The 16,051-nt window shown below is 39.3% G+C and overlaps 1 protein-coding gene and 1 pseudogene across 4 annotated transcripts in view; both read left to right on the forward strand.

The window, feature by feature from the left end:
• The window catches only part of KIF26B (kinesin family member 26B), a 604,324-nt gene that overhangs the window by 398,124 nt on the left and 190,149 nt on the right, over positions 1–16,051 (forward strand). The gene's annotated exons all lie outside the window — the stretch shown is intronic.
• Positions 1,156–11,992, forward strand: LOC140529180 (ATP synthase F(0) complex subunit C2, mitochondrial pseudogene; annotated as a pseudogene).

Raw genomic sequence — 16,051 nt, forward strand, 5'->3', positions numbered from 1 at the left:
GACCCTGGGCAAATACTTAACCTTGTTTGCCTCAGTTTCCTCATCTGTAAAATGAGTTGGAGAAGGAAATGGCAAATCACCTCAGTACCTTTGCCAAGAAAACCCCAAATGGGGTTACAAAGACTCAGACATGACCAAAATGACAGAACAATAAGCACTCACATCGAGCAATATTGGCTTTGTTACAGTTCCTAGAACATGACATTCCATTCTCCTGTTTCTCCATGTCTGGAATGCTCTGTCCTCTCCTTCTATTTCTTAGTTTCTCCTCCAAACTCAGCTCAAATCTTATTTCTATAGGAGAGCTGTCCAATGACCTGCTAATGCCTTCTCCTTTTATATTATCTTCCATGTACTCTGTATATATCTTGTGTGTACCTGGTCATTCATATGTGATTTCTACTACTGCTTAGCACAGTGCCTGGCACATAGTAGGCACCTGTACTTGTTGACTGATAGACAACGATCCACTGAGGGAGATACTACAGCTCCATTTTATAGATGAGAGGAAACGGAAGTTAAGTGACTTGCTCATGGTCACACAACTAGTCAGAACTGGAATTTGAACCCCCATCTTTCCTGACTCTAGGTTCAACATTCTGTCTGTTCTATCACAATGCCCTTCTCTATAGAATACGCATGTCTCTGTGCATACATGCTTATAGGTGTGTATATATACATATACACATACATATATGTATATAAACATAAAACTATCTACATAAATACACATTTACAAGCATTTGTCAATTTAAGTAGCATTTTATGCTCCTATTTACGTACAATTTAGGTAGCTTTCATCTAATGCTTTAACATTTGCAAAATGACCATGGGAAGGACGAGCTATTCTTATCTCCATTTTATAGATGAGGAAACTGAGGCAGACAGAGGTTAAATGACTTGTCCAGGGTCATACAACTAGTAAATGTCTAAGGCTGGATTTGAACTCAGATTTTCCTGTCACCAGACCCTGTGCTCTTCTCACCGTGCTACCTAGCTAGCACTATGTTAGGTGCTAGAGACACAAAGATAAAAAAGAAACAGTTCTTGGCCTCAAGGAAAATATGACATTTATGTATGTCCATGTATATAAGAATATATGCATATATTTTATACACATATATACATATGTAATCAAATAATAAATTTATAGTCATATATTATTATAAATGTATATCATATATAATTGTATATTTACTTATCTATAACTATGAACAGAATATTTGATTGACTAAAATATCCCATTTCCTGACCATAGCAGATAACAGTGCTGTTTACATATTTGATATTAAATATTGTACAAATATGCAAATGCTACTGTACCTGATCATCTGGCACTTTGTTGGAAGACCTTATCATTTTGTAACTGGCCTAGAGTGACCTATTCTTACCCTTACCCTCATGTATTGACATGTGGAGCCATATACTTGTGATGCAGCCCTGACAAGTCCACAGGCCACATCCTTAGTGGCCTTAGTAACCCTCCCTCCCAAAAAAAGTAGAGAGGCAGCTAGGAGGCACAGTGGACCAAGCATTGACCCTAGAGGACTCAAGTTCAAATCCAACCTCAGATACTTACTAGCTGTGTTACTCTGGGCAAGTTACTTAACTGATTACCTCCAAAAATAAAAAGCTATAAATTAGAAAAATTACAAAAGATCAAATATTTGCATATTTGAATATTTTTTATTCTGAGTTTAACTCCTTCAATGACTTATGATAATATTGTCTCTAACTATAGGCAGAGTAACCTTAGCTATAGGTAGCTGAATAGCCTAATCTAAATTTTCACTTTGAGGAAAAGGCACAGCTAGATTATGATTCTAGAATGATGGACTTGTAATGCTAGAACGGATGTCAGAGACCGCCATCATGCTGGGGATAAGTGATGACCCTCTGATGGGTTCCTGAGATTCCGTCCATATGTCCCTTTTGGGTCTGTGCTTTTGTGATCTTGCCCTACCTTCATTAGATTCTAAGCTTTCTGAAAGCACATCCTAAGCACTTAATAAATTTTGGTTGAACTGAATTGACTTTTCATTTCATAGATGAGTTAGCTGAGCCTCAGAGAGGTTAAGTGAACTGTCCAAGGTCACACAGCTAATGTTTTTCATGCTAAAGCCAATTCAGGTACTACACAACGCTTTAAGTCTGAGAACTGAGATGAGACATTGCCACCTCTAGGAAGTTTGATTTTAATTCTTCTTAAATACATAATCTTAGCAAATAACTACGCAGTTAAATTACAGAATGCCAGTGCTGGAAGGGGCCTTAGAGATGGAGTCAAACATGATCATTTTATGGTGATGGCCACAAGTGGATGAATTATGTCTGATAGAACCTCCCTTATCATCATTAGGACTTCCCAGGGAGCGAGACAAGGAAACATGGACTTTGAGCCCCCTCTGGAGGAGAGAAAATGAGCCCTCCCCTACTAGCCTGGGAGCAAGTGGTTTCTTTGTTAAGGGTCAGAAATAGGGAAAGGAGGGAAAACAAGTCATCTAATCAAATTGACTTTTAGAGTTAACCTTATAGCTTAATGACCATAGTTTCCATGGAGGAACACCCAACAGGAATATTTGGATGCCAAGACTGGTTGACTCCAAGACACCGTCTCCGCCCCCACCCCCATTACTAACAAAATAAAATGCTGGACTTCAAAAAATAATTGCTTATAGAAATAGTTCTAAGGAATACTGTTAAGATTTTAAAAAAATAACTGAATATATTGCAAAAATATGTAGCATAACATTCTAAAATATTTTTATTGTTCAGTCATTTTTCAGTCACATCTGACACTTTGACCCCCAGTTGAGATTTTCTCAGTAAAGGTAATGAAGAGTGGTTTGGCATTTCCTTCTGCAGGTCATTTTATAGATAAGGAAACTGAGGCAAGCAAGATTAAGTGACTTGGCCAGGGTCACACAGCCAGTAACTGTCAGAGGCCAGAACTCAGGTCTTCCTGACTCCAGGTCCAGCAGTCCATCCACTGCACCATCTAGCTGCCCCCAAAATATGTTTATGAAATACTTTTATTTTGGGTGATAATATTGAGCCCTAAAATAACAGATTTTTGGAAACCAATGCCTAACGATTACTTTGCTTCTCGCTGCAAGACTTTGCCTGGGCTGTCAGTATGGGAAGATAAGACCAACTGATAAGTGGAGGAAAACTCAGGTTAGACCTGTTATTTAATGCCCTCCTCCCCGCTGTCCTCTCTGGTCAAGGGCCTGTGCGGTGATTTGCCTGTCTTCCTTTGAGGGCTATTTAAAAATCTTTATCTACTCAGATTCAGGCCTTGGGACTTTAACTTGTATTGGAACACATTCTCAGTCAATGAAAAATTACTCTACTGACCCAACAGTTATGGGGTCAGTGTGTGAGTAGAACTTTTTAGATCATGTATCAGCATGAGTTTGTGTTGCTCGATGCCAACTCCCCTGACCAAAATTGCCTCTAATGGTCCCTAAGTCCTTCTAAGAACAAACACCAGGTCCTTAGCCCAGCATTCATAGCTCTTCTCAGTCTTACTACAACCTACCTTTCCAGGGTCCTTCCATTCACCAGCGCTATGTTCCAATAATATTGGAAGACTCATTATTTCCCTGATCTCCTCCCACTTTCTCCCACCTTTAGATATTTGCATGTGCTCTGGGCTCCTGGTCCCATACCTATAATTATTGTCTCTACTTCTCTTCCTGTTAAAACTTTCCTTTTTTACTCTCAGGCTATGGTAACCAAAATAAAATCTTAAAAATTATTTTCAAAAGGAATATAGAAGCATAAGAACACTCATAGAAATATTATAAATACTCTTTAAAGGATGGTAGAATTCACATATATCTTAATATAACTAATTAACAGATATTTTCTCTGTACAAGGCACTTTACCAAGTATTGAGGATACAAAGAAAAAGGGAAAATGGTTCCTGTCCTCAACAAGCTTATATTTTAATGGGGAGAGGGGAACAGAACACGTACATGTATGTGTGTATACAGACACATACATATATATGTATATTAATATTCCATTCCACCGAGCAAATTATGGTACAAGGAAAGACGAAAGATAAACATGACTGGAAAATATTTTTTAGAGGATCCATTAGTGAAATATTGGATAATTCTATATAGCCCAGTACCATCTGGACTATTGATAAGAGTAATTCTAACTACAACTGAAAGGCCTGCTTTTAAATTCAATAACAACCTTCTATTTAAGTTAAATTATTAAAGATTATGTTATGTAATTAGAGGATTAGTAAATTCAGCAAATTCAATGAAATTAAGTACCCACACTGAAATTAAGCTGCCAGGGGGACATTGGCCATCCAAGTGGAGATGTCCATCAAGCAACTGGGGATAGCGACTGGAGTTCATCAGAAAAATATCTGATCGGCCACAGACCATTACTGACTTCTCTAATACAATCCTGCCTATGGCGGTAACAGATTGGCCAATGAGTGATGTTATTCAAGGTCTAGCCTCAGGTGTCATCTCCCTTTCTGAAATCTTCTTTAGTGCCTCCAGTCAAAAGAGAGCTTTTTTTCATTTTTATTATAGTATTTTTCTTAGACGGCTTGCTTTGGTCTTACTATATTCTACCTTGTATCATACTTATTTTGGAAGTGTCTTAATGAGATTTTAAGGAGTGCCTTCCTCCCAAGGACATTAACTGTGGTATTTTTATCCTTATAACGCCATCTCTTATTGCCTCACTTAGGAGGTATTTAAATGTTTGTGAATTGAATGAACCGGTACTGTTTTGATCCGGTCCTCGTGCAGTGGCAAGAGTTAGAGATGGTATCAGTGGCAACGGTTCAAGTGTTCCTTCTGACACAAACTGGCTGTGTGAACCTGAACAAGTCACCTAACATATTCTTACTTAACTTGACCCAGATGACCCTCTAAAATTATAATTTGCAGACCATGGACTGGTCTGTATTGGTCAAGGGAGTTTCACATTAGGTGTTCCTGTACCAAGAAAGGAAGCAACAAGATGGTGAGGTAGATAGTGCTAGGCCAGGAGTCAGAAAGATCTGAGTTCAAATGTGACCTCAGCCACTTACCAACTGTGGTATTTAATCTCCACCTGCCTAAATCTGCTAGAGAAGGAAATGGCAAAATATTCCGGTATCTTTGCCAAGAAAACCCCAAGGAAATACTGGCGTGCTCTGGACCACAAGGTCTTGAAGAGTCAGACATGACTGAATGACTAAATAACAGTAACAATACCAATGAAATCATAGATGTGGTGGGGAACTACGTTAATTAAGCATCTACTGTGTGCAAGATTCTGTGAAATATACATGAATGCCATGATATTTCCTTTTAGGGAACTCACTATCTAGAAGGGGAAATATAATATATACAAATAACCACAGTGCAGAATAGTTTATGCAAAAAGCATTCCTGATATTAGTTATAAAGAAAAAGGGCCTATTAACTTGTTTTGGATGTCATCTACCTGTAGTGGATTCTGCTGAGGTGAGTAAGACAGAGTCAGAGCTCTTCCTAGATTTGTATTTGATAACACTATGACAAGGCTATGCCTTGGGGAATTGTGGTGGGAGGGTTGGAGGCATCGGGGAAATGATGAGATTCTGGCGTGACTTAGGTAGCTTGATGGATCAGTGGATGGAGCATGAGACCTGGAGTTAGGAAGACCCCAGTTCAAATCCAGCCTCATCCACTTACTAGTTGGATGACACTAGGCAAGTCACTTACCCTCTGTTTGCCTTAATTGTCTCATCTGTAAACTAGGGATAATACTAGTACTTACCTCCCTGGGTTGTTGTGAGGATAAAACAAGATAATATTTGTAAAAAGCTTTGCTACTTTAAACTCCCTATAAATCCTAGTGATGATGATTGTGACTATGAAAATTATCCCTGGATTATCCCTGTACCAGGAGTCACCAATCAGAGGAGCTGCTCTAGGTGGCTTTCCTTGTACATCCCTGAGGTTACCTTAACCAATTTTGTCTTGTACTAATGAACATATTGTAATCAAACCCCCACTGTAAAGAAGCTCTTTGTAATAGTGAAAACTAATTTCCTGCACCCTATAATTGGTGGGAACCAAGAAGATTTTTAATACCTGAGTTAAGCAAAAATGTAATTGCTGGATCTTGCCGCCATCTCCTGCACTCTCTCTGCCCTGTGTGGCTAATTGATTGCTGACTTCTTTGGGGCAGAGGTTGAGGATGGCAAAGAGATGGAGAAAGATAGAAAATTGTGTGTGTCAGCAGCACAATGGTGAACACATCTCCTGGTACCCTCCCTGCCTCTCAGGCTCACCATAGACATGTGTGGGGATACTCCTGTCATGCCTCATCCTACTTGCCACATAAGAAATCCTGGAGTCTGGGGAGAGGGAAAGGAGAAGTGATAGTCATATAAAAATAACAGCAACACTAACCGTCATTTGCATAAGTGCCGACTTTGTTCCAGGCATTGTATTAAACACTTTACATGCATTATCTCATTTGCTACTCGCAGCAATATTGGGAGATGGGTGCCCTTATTACCCTCATTTTATAGATGAAGAAACTGAGGCAAGCAGAGGCTAAGTGACTTGCCCAGGGTCACACAGCTAGTATCTTAGGCTGCATCTGAACTCAGGTCTTCCTGACTCCAGACTCAGTGCTCTCTCCACTGCACCACCTAGCCGTCTTGACAGATACAGTATGGTATTGTAGATAGAACACTGGACTTGCCATTAGAGCACCTGCACTCAAATTCTGCCTCAAACACTTCTGAATCACCAAACTTCACAGAGTATTAATTTCCTTGTCTATAAAATAAAGATACTATACTGCCTACCTAAACGAGCTGTTATGAGGAAATCTCCAAACAAATGCAAATTTAAAATATAAGACATTGCTGATGGACAAATCCAACTGGAAAAAAATTATTGAACAAGAACATGAATGAAATTAAAATATGAATTTTATACAAATTTATACAAAACACAAATTTTATAGATCAGCGTGCCCAACATTAAGCAAATCTTAGCTCATGTGAATGAAAATCCTTGAGAAAACTGGAAAATGACTAGGTTATGTCATTTATATTATAAAAGGATTCCTTTTCAGGAGTCTATCTAATGAACTCCTTCGCAGTATTTAAGTGTTTACAGATCATTAACTGCTTAACAGAGTGAGGGAAGAACAGAGAACTTTAAGTATAAAGTGTTGACAGTCACTGTCAATTTAATATCACACAGAAATGAAGATAAATCATCTATGATATAATTTAAATCAAAGAACATGTAGGATTCAGTTGACAAAAGCTCAAATTACAATAAAATTTTCAGAGGTACTAAGAGAAGCATGACCCCATTAGGGTTTTTCTTGGCAAGGATACTAGAGTCATTTGTCACTTCCTTCTTGGGCTCATTTTTTCAGATGAGGAAACTGAGGCAAACAGGGTTAAGTGACACACCCAAATTCACACAGCTAGTCAGTGTCTGAGGTCAGATTTGAACTCAAGTCTTCCTGACTCCAGACCCAGCACTCTATCCACTGCACCAACTAGCTGCCCTGTCCATAGGATAATTGCTAATAATAATCAACCCTTGCCATATCAGGTGGGGGTGCAGAAGGAATGTGAGCTGGTTAGCACTCCTTGGTGGGCTTTGTTTATAGATCAGTTGTATAGCTATGTAGATGAACCTCAGGATTATTATTTTTAAACCAGCTTTTAGAATGACCTCCATCTTCCTGCTGTCTTCTTGATTACTTCCCAGCACAGTTGGAAATCATTAAATGAACAGGTAGATAAAAGAGGTCAAGTGACAGGACCACAGAGGAAGAAGGGTAGCATGATGCATAGAGGTAAAAAGCAGGGCTGCCTATTCTGTAGATGACTTTTTACTCTGATAAATTATTTTTGTTGGCATTTCCCCAGACCCTGTATCAGGCTCTCTGTGACTTTTCATCATTAAAACCCAAAGCTAGCCCCTCTCTGTCTCCTCTGCTCTGCCAGCAGCTCTTCAGTTTTGCCCCTCACCCCTTGAGAATGTACACCTGTGCCAGGGTCATCTCTGCCCCTGCCCTTGTGAGGAGCAGCCCTCAGCTGCTGAGTAGACCTTTATCTGCAGTGGTGCTAAAATGGCCAGAGGTTCGGACAGATGAGAACCTCAGCATTTTGGCAGCATCAGGTCCCCTGACCTCACTTGTCCCCAGATGTGGATTCCAAACTAGCTCTGTCTCAAGGGACATTGACACAGCAGCCAAGTTTATTGGAGATGGGGCTGCCACTGTGGGGGTGGCTGGCTCTGGAGCTGGGACTGGGACTGTGTTTGGAAGTCTCATCATTGGTTATGTCAGGAACTCCTCTTTGAAGTAGCAGCTCTTTTTCTACACCATCCTGGGCTTTGCCCTGTCTGAGGCCATGGGGCTCTTTTGCCTGATGGTGGTCTTCCTCATCCTCTTCGCCATGTGATGGAGCCATTTCTATCCCCCAATGTTTCTGAATGTTCACCCTCATCCTGGTCCTTCCATGTCTCTTGCAACCTGTGAATACCTCCTCCTCCATCTTACCAGGTGGCCCTGGGGAAAGCCACAGGCTCAGGGTTTAACAGGGGGAAGACAAATAAATACTGTATTAATAAGCTAAAAAAAACAAAACAAAACCCAAAGCTGTCAACCATTCCTCAAACAGTTGACTTTTATGTGCTCATGTAATAAGAATATAGGGTATCCCAAAAGTCTTAGAGCAGAATTAAGCTTTAGCAGTTTGGGAGGACTTTGGGACCACTCAATATGTGTATGTGTGTGTGCACATACATGGATGCAAAAATATTTTATGTCATTTTCATACATATAGATATGTGCATATACTATGTGTACATGTACATGTGTATATATACATCTGTATGTATATATCTATATATATCATTCATTCATATATTCATTGATTCATTCATTTGTTCCTTCTGGTTTGTTCATTTGTTTATTTGCTTGCCAGAGAACTAGTCTGGTATAGTGGATAGTAGGATCAGAAAGACCTGAGTTCAGAGCCCACCCTTGATACTTACTAGTTGGATGACTGTGGATATTTCTAAGCTAAAACTTATGTATGGATTTTTTATGAGCCTCAGTGGAAGGAACTCTTACGTTGAAGTAATTGTAGATCCTTGATGTATGTTCTTTGCCCACATTTTCAGAGCTAAACAGATGTTGTCTTCTTCAACTTGTTGACATCAGTTGAGAAGGAGCCTTTGAAGGTGAATTTTTGCTTATTTTGCAGTTAATTCAGCACCTGAGGAATTGACTGGCTGGTACCTCATATGGGGTCACCCAGAAGCTCAGTAACACAGTCAGGAATTAGGGCACTATCTATAGTCATATGAAAAAATGCTCTAAATCACTATGGATTAGAGAAATGCAAATCAAAACCACATCACACCTATCAGATTGGCTAACATGACAAGACAGGAAAATTATACATGCTGGAGAAAATGTGGGAAGATTGGAATACTAATACGTTGTTGGTGGAGTTGTGAACTGATCCAGCCATCTTGTAGCGCAATTTGGAACTATGCCCAAAAGGCTACAAAACTGTACATACCCTTTGATCCAGCAATACCATTATTAGATTTGTATCCCAAAGACATCAGAAGAAGGGGAAAAGAATCTATTTGTACAAAAATACTTATTAGCAGCTCTTTTTGTGGTGGCAAAGAATTGGAAATTGAGGGGATGTCCATCAATTAAGGAATGGCTAAACCATTTGTGATATATGATTATCATGGAATACTATTGTGCTATAAGAAATGATGAGCAAGAGGATTTCAGAAAAACCTGGGCTTATATAGTAGTAGAAACAGAAACGGAACGTTGTACACAGTAACAACCACATTGAATGAAGACTAACTTTGATAGACTTAGGTCTTCTTAGCAATGCAAGATCCGAGACAGCTCCAAAGGGCTCATGATGGAAAATGCTATCCACATCCAGACAAAGAGCTATGGAGTCTAAAAGCAGAGCAAAGTATATTATTTGTACTTGCTCTCTTTCTTCTTTGTTTTGTTTTGTTTTTTTCTTTCTCGTGGTTTCTTCCATTGGTTCTAATTCTTCTTTACAACATTACTAATGTGAAAATAGATTTAATATGAATATATATGTAAAGTCTATATAAAATTTCATGCTGTCTTCAGGTGGGGGAGGGGAATTGGAAAGGAAAAATTAATTTATTTTAAAAAAAGAGAATTAGGGCACAAGGATTCTGAAGCACCTGTGATACTGAGGCCCTCTAGCAGGGTAAATGTTTAGCACAGTGCCTAGAACATAGTAGGAACTTAATAAATGCTGGTTCCTTCTCTTATCCCATGAAAAAATGTACTAGACACACTTTTAAGTTTAATTTGCATTATTCACATCTTTCACCATTACCTTCTTAAGTCTAGACAATCACAATAAAATAAATCAAGTCCTGGTTTGTAATGTTTTCTGATTTCTGAGTGCTCAGGCTGAAAATTTAACAATAGGCCTTTGAGGTGGTTCCAGCTGCCCCTGACCTGGAAGAGCATACAGGAGCACAGCTTTAGGACTAGAAAGGCCTCATTTTACAGCTGAGGAAAGGGAGAAAATCCTTTGGCCAAGGTCAATCAGGGCAGGATTCAAATTCAGATACTCTGACTCCAAATTCTAGACTTTATTCCATTGTAAGTCCCACTTGCCTTGAAATTAAATTTGGTGAGAGAATTCTTGATATTTCAATTCCTGTAAATGACTCAAGCAAAAAGTAATCTTGATTTTTTTTTAATGAAAAAAGAACTTCCTTTAGAACCTTAAACCAAATGCCATATTCTTAGTTAATCAACAGGCCCCTAAACCATAGGGAATGCCACCCAGAATTGAGAATTAATTTGCTTTGCTACTCAGCCCCTCCCTCCATTCCAGGGCTACAGGTAATGAGCAAAGAAGAGTTATGGATAAAAGGTTTTATACTTTCTCTACAAACTTTGCCCGGTAATATCTATCACACCTTGATGCACTTTGCTGCTTCAAGGCAACAAATTACATCTCTGTGCGAAGTGTTTAATTTTATGTCATTTTTCATTTCACATGCTCGAAAAGAGAAAAAGGTAAGAACAATGCACCAGGTTTTTTATTTTAATGAAAACACTGAAAAGGAACGATTCAAATGCTTTTCAGGTTCTTATGTTTTTTCCAGATAATTTAGTCTGCAGCACAGCTAATGGAGATAAATAATTAAAGAAAACTCCTAAGAAATTCTCAGAACCATAGAACCTCAGAATTGTTAGGGACATCAGATACCATCTAGGCCTGGGCTTTTTAACCTTTTTTTGTATCATGGTTCCTTTTGGCAGGTTAGTGAATCATTCTAATTTGACAGCTTTCTGTAGTTATTTTTATTCTTTGTGTTGACCCTGCTGTAACTCATTGCTTGGGTTGTTTTCTTGGTGCTGCTTTCTTCACTTTGCATCCATTCGGATGCAGAATTTCCTCATGCTCTCTGTATTATTCACATCCATCATTTCTGATACCTCAGTAATATTCCATCACATCCATGTCACATGACTTGCAGCCATCCCCCCAACCAGCAGCCATCTGCTTTGTTTCCATTTCTTTCCTGCCACAGAAAGAGCTCACTATGCCTCCCTTCATGCTGCCAAAAATCGATCAGCTGTTTAATTCATTGTTGACTCATATTGAACCTGCTGTCTGTTAAAACCTCCAGAGGTTTAGTGGTCACCCTTGGTTTGCTAAGAAGCATTCTGCTCCCTGCAGACAGGACGTGTCTTTTGGCGTCTTCTCTGACCTTCAGCATGGCTGAGGCTGTATTATGTCATGGCAGTGTTCTACAGGGGATTGGGAAACTTAGGTTCTCCCAGATTTGCTCCTTGTTAAATGTGTGGGTCTTGACTTCTGAGGATTTGCTTCCTCATCCGTATAAAAATGACAGGGATGGACTTGAGGATATGAATCTATAAGCTCGAATTACCATTGTAGCATCAACATGTTTACTCTGTATTGGACTACTTACAGTCCTAGGGAAGGGGTTGGGGAGGGAGGGATAGAATTCAGAACTTAAAATTTAAAAAGAAAACCCAAATGTTAAAAATTGTTTTAACATGTAATTAGGAAAGAAAATAAAATATTGTATTAAAAAAGGCAACCCCTTCCCCAAAACATTGTAGCATCAGTCTGCACTAATACTTAGGGAGTTCTCCTCTTTGCAAGGAGAGCTGGACCCTGCCTGCAAATGAGAATTTGTGTTCTTTACTATTTTTTTTTAAACTGGGGATTTGCCATTGCTCTCAGTTTATGAAGAACTTTTGTAAAAAGTATCGTCACTAATTGCTAAAGCAAGCACTTCTCTCTTGGAGCAATCTTAATCTTAAGATTAAATCTTAATTTATAGGGTGCAATGAAGATAGCAAATATATACTTGTCAATTAATCACTTAGGATTTATTAAATACCTACTATGTGTCAGGAAGTAGCATCTACATGGCACAGTGGATAGAGTGGTGGGCCTGGAGTCAGGAAGACTCATCTTCCCAAGTTCAAATCCAGTCTCAGACACCTACTAGTTGTGTGACCCTGAGCAAGTCACTTAACCCTGTTTGCCTCAGTTTCCACATCTGTAAAATGTGCTAGAGGAGGAAATGGCAAACTACTCTAGTATCTTTGCCAAGAAATCCCCAAATGTGAGGTCATGAAAAGTTGGAAACAACTGAAAAATGACTCAACAATGTTCCAGTAATGATGATAGGTGAAATGAATTCATCTCTTCTCTCAGAGAGATTATATTCTACCAGGGAACACATATGTAAAATATATGTGAGATAATTTGAAGGAATTTGGGAGGCACTGGCAGCTGGTATGGGTCAAAAAGACCTCATGAAGGAGGTGGGATTTGAGCTCAAGGAAACTCATGTATGAGTATTTGTTATTCCAAAAAGAATTAAAAAGTCATCTCTGTTCTATTGCACATGAAATGAGATTTAGCTGGCATAGTCTCTCTTCTTTTCTGGTATGAATCTGTCTTAAGTATGTGTGTGTACATATGTACAGTTTAAAATTTATAAATACAAATATAGATACATAAATAGAAAACAGTATGTGAATGTAAATGTGTAGATCTATTTATGTAAATTAAATATGTAATGCCTATAACCTATCCATCCAGCTATTTGTCATGAGAGCGGGATAGAGTCACAGAGGAGATAGACAGCTAGCCCCTCCTTCAGATTATAAATTATAATTTGTATAAGATGTTCCACTGCATTAGTGATGATCCCCTCAAGTACCAATGCCTTCCCTTGTATTTAACAACTTTATATTTATTTTCTTTGTGTTTCTCCTGTACATACACATGGATTTGTTTGATTTGTTTCATTTTGGATCTTCAGTGCCAAGCACAGTGCCTGGTCCATAGTAGGTACTAAAATACTTGTTAATTGATCAGTTGGTGGAAAGAATTTCCTCGCTAAAATCACAAGGTTAATCTGGACCATTGATCTCCACAGGCCTGGACATCCTTCTACCTTCCAAAACTGAAGACCTATATATGCATAATATTGTAAATCTACGAACATGTGTCTGTATAGAGTACTGGGCCTGAAATCAGAAAGATATAAGTTAAAATCCAGCCTCAGATACTTACTAGCTGTGTAACTCTGGACATATCACTTAAAAAATATCTCTGACTCAGTTTCCTCTTCTGTAAAAATGAAGGAATTGAATTTTGCCTCTAAGGTCCCTTCCAATTAAAAATCTAGGATAGTACAAAGCACAGTTCCAAGTAGTCATTAGTGAAAGAAGACTATTTTCATCACCTACCCTTGTTATTGTTGTGGTTCAGTTGTGGCTGACTCCTCATAACCCCATTTGGGGTTTTCTTGGCAGAGATACTGGAGGGGTTTGCCATTTTCCTTTTCCAGCTCATTTTACAGATTACAACAGAGTTCAGTGACTTGCCCAGGATCACACAGCTATTAAGTGTCTGAGGCCAGATTCAAACTCATGAAGAGGAGTCTTTCCAATTCCAAACCCAGTGCCCTATCCACTTTGCTGCTTAGCTGCCCTTGCCTGCCTTACCCTACATTAAAGGACAAGACAGGATCATCTTCAGTGAATCATGCATTCTGTCAACGTTGGAGCGAGGCTTATTCATTCTCTGGGACTTTGCAGAGGATGATAATAGGATATCTAGTGGCTGCTTGTATAACGACCTGAAGTAGAGAAAACATCATAAAACAGACCTAAACAGGGCAAATAATGATGCAGTCTATCTGTGCCCCGAGACATCACAGCATTAGCCTGGTACGGCAAGCATCTCTAAGAAATGGGGGAGGGAGGGAGAGAGCCCCCTTGGAGCAATGATTCCCAATTAGCCTCTGAGACTGAAGTAGCTCACTCACAGACTGTAAGCAGCATCAGCCAACGATGGTCTTGAGACGTTGTAACCTAAACCAAGACTCAGAATTACTACCAGGAGGGAAAAACAAGGTCCCACCACTGAACTTTTCTTGAGTTTTTAGTTTCAAAGGCTTCATTACTTATGTAAAGAATATAGGGTCAAGGTAGAAAGAATGCAGAGTTTTGTGTCAAAGAATCTGTGTTGGAATTCCACCCCTGTGAGCTTGTTTTCTCTCCTGTAAAAGGAAAAGGTTAGACTAGAATGCCTGTAAGAGCCATCATCTTCTGGTCTTTAGCCTTCCATAGGGCCATTAGGGATCAGTCAGGTGGCCCAATGGACAGAATGCCTCTCCTGGAGTCAGGAAGACTCATCTTCCTGCATTCAAATCTGGCCTCAGACACTTACTGGCTATGGGACCCTCGGCAAGTCACCTCACCCTGTTTGCCTCAGTTTTCCTCATCTGTAAAAAGAGCTGGAGGAGAAAATGACAAAGCACCCCAGTTTCTTTCTCCAGAAAACTCCAGATGGGGTCATGAAGAATTAGACATGCTTGAAATGACTGAACATCAAGAACAAGGGCCAATAGCAAATGGAAAATATCTACTCCCTGTTGTTATAAGAACACAAAAATACTTCCATATTAGTGTGCTAATCACTTTAGGCAAGACGGAAGGTTTTACCTTCCCATGGCCTTTGAAATGGAGGCTAAACAGATGTCTGATGTATGCATTCACTTCTCACTAATTCTTCATGTCACTCAATCACAAGATCTTAATCTGTTCATAACCCAGGCATAGTAGAACAAGGAGCAAGTCCCTGTGACCTGGGAGTCAGCCTTCTGTGTTCTACTTGTGTGACTCTGGACAAATCATTTTATCCCTGTTGGTATAAATTCCTTCATCGGAAATAATGCAGGGAACTCGGATGAGATCACTCCCGAGGTCATTTTTGGCTTTCAAATTCTACAAGGATATAACTTTCCATCTTTTCAGTCACGAAATAGGATACATGTGAATGACAGCACCAACAGTGTGATCTTTGGACACACAGAATTGGTGAGTTTTTTCCCTTTGTCTATCCAAGCATCAGTGAGTGGAGTGCTGCCAAATAAGCAGGATTCAGGGAAAGTTCACAGCTCTGAAGGAAGCTCTTTGGCTGGGTGGGATAGGGTTTGTACAGTGCGTGGCTGATGCATGACCTTCACTTGTGTATTTATGCCAAGAGCTTTAAGTGGACCATAACTTCTGGTATTGTGAGTATGCTGTAGAAACAGACTCTTTCATAGGTGATTTCTTCAAGGATTTTTGTCGGGAGCTTTTATGGTATGATGAGAAGAACCCCAGAGTATACAGATTATGGTTCAATTTTCACTTCTACTGTCTAGTAGTTATAATTTCTTTGAGCCCTTCATTTGTAAAATATGAATATATGCCCTGCTTATGTCACAGGATGGTTGTGAGGATCAACTGAAATCAGTGTCCTCTATTTCTTCATCTGTGAAATGGGAATAATAGTACCTGTACTGAGGATCAAACTAGATTACGTGACTCAGTTTCCACATTTTGTAAAATGAAGGGATTTGACACAGTGGTGCTATGATCCATTGCATGCATGTCTTGGACCATGTTAATGTCAAGCTGGGATTTTTTTTT

The sequence above is a fragment of the Notamacropus eugenii genome, chromosome 2 (assembly GCF_028372415.1).
Source record: "Notamacropus eugenii isolate mMacEug1 chromosome 2, mMacEug1.pri_v2, whole genome shotgun sequence".
Classification (NCBI taxonomy): Eukaryota; Metazoa; Chordata; class Mammalia; order Diprotodontia; family Macropodidae; genus Notamacropus; species Notamacropus eugenii.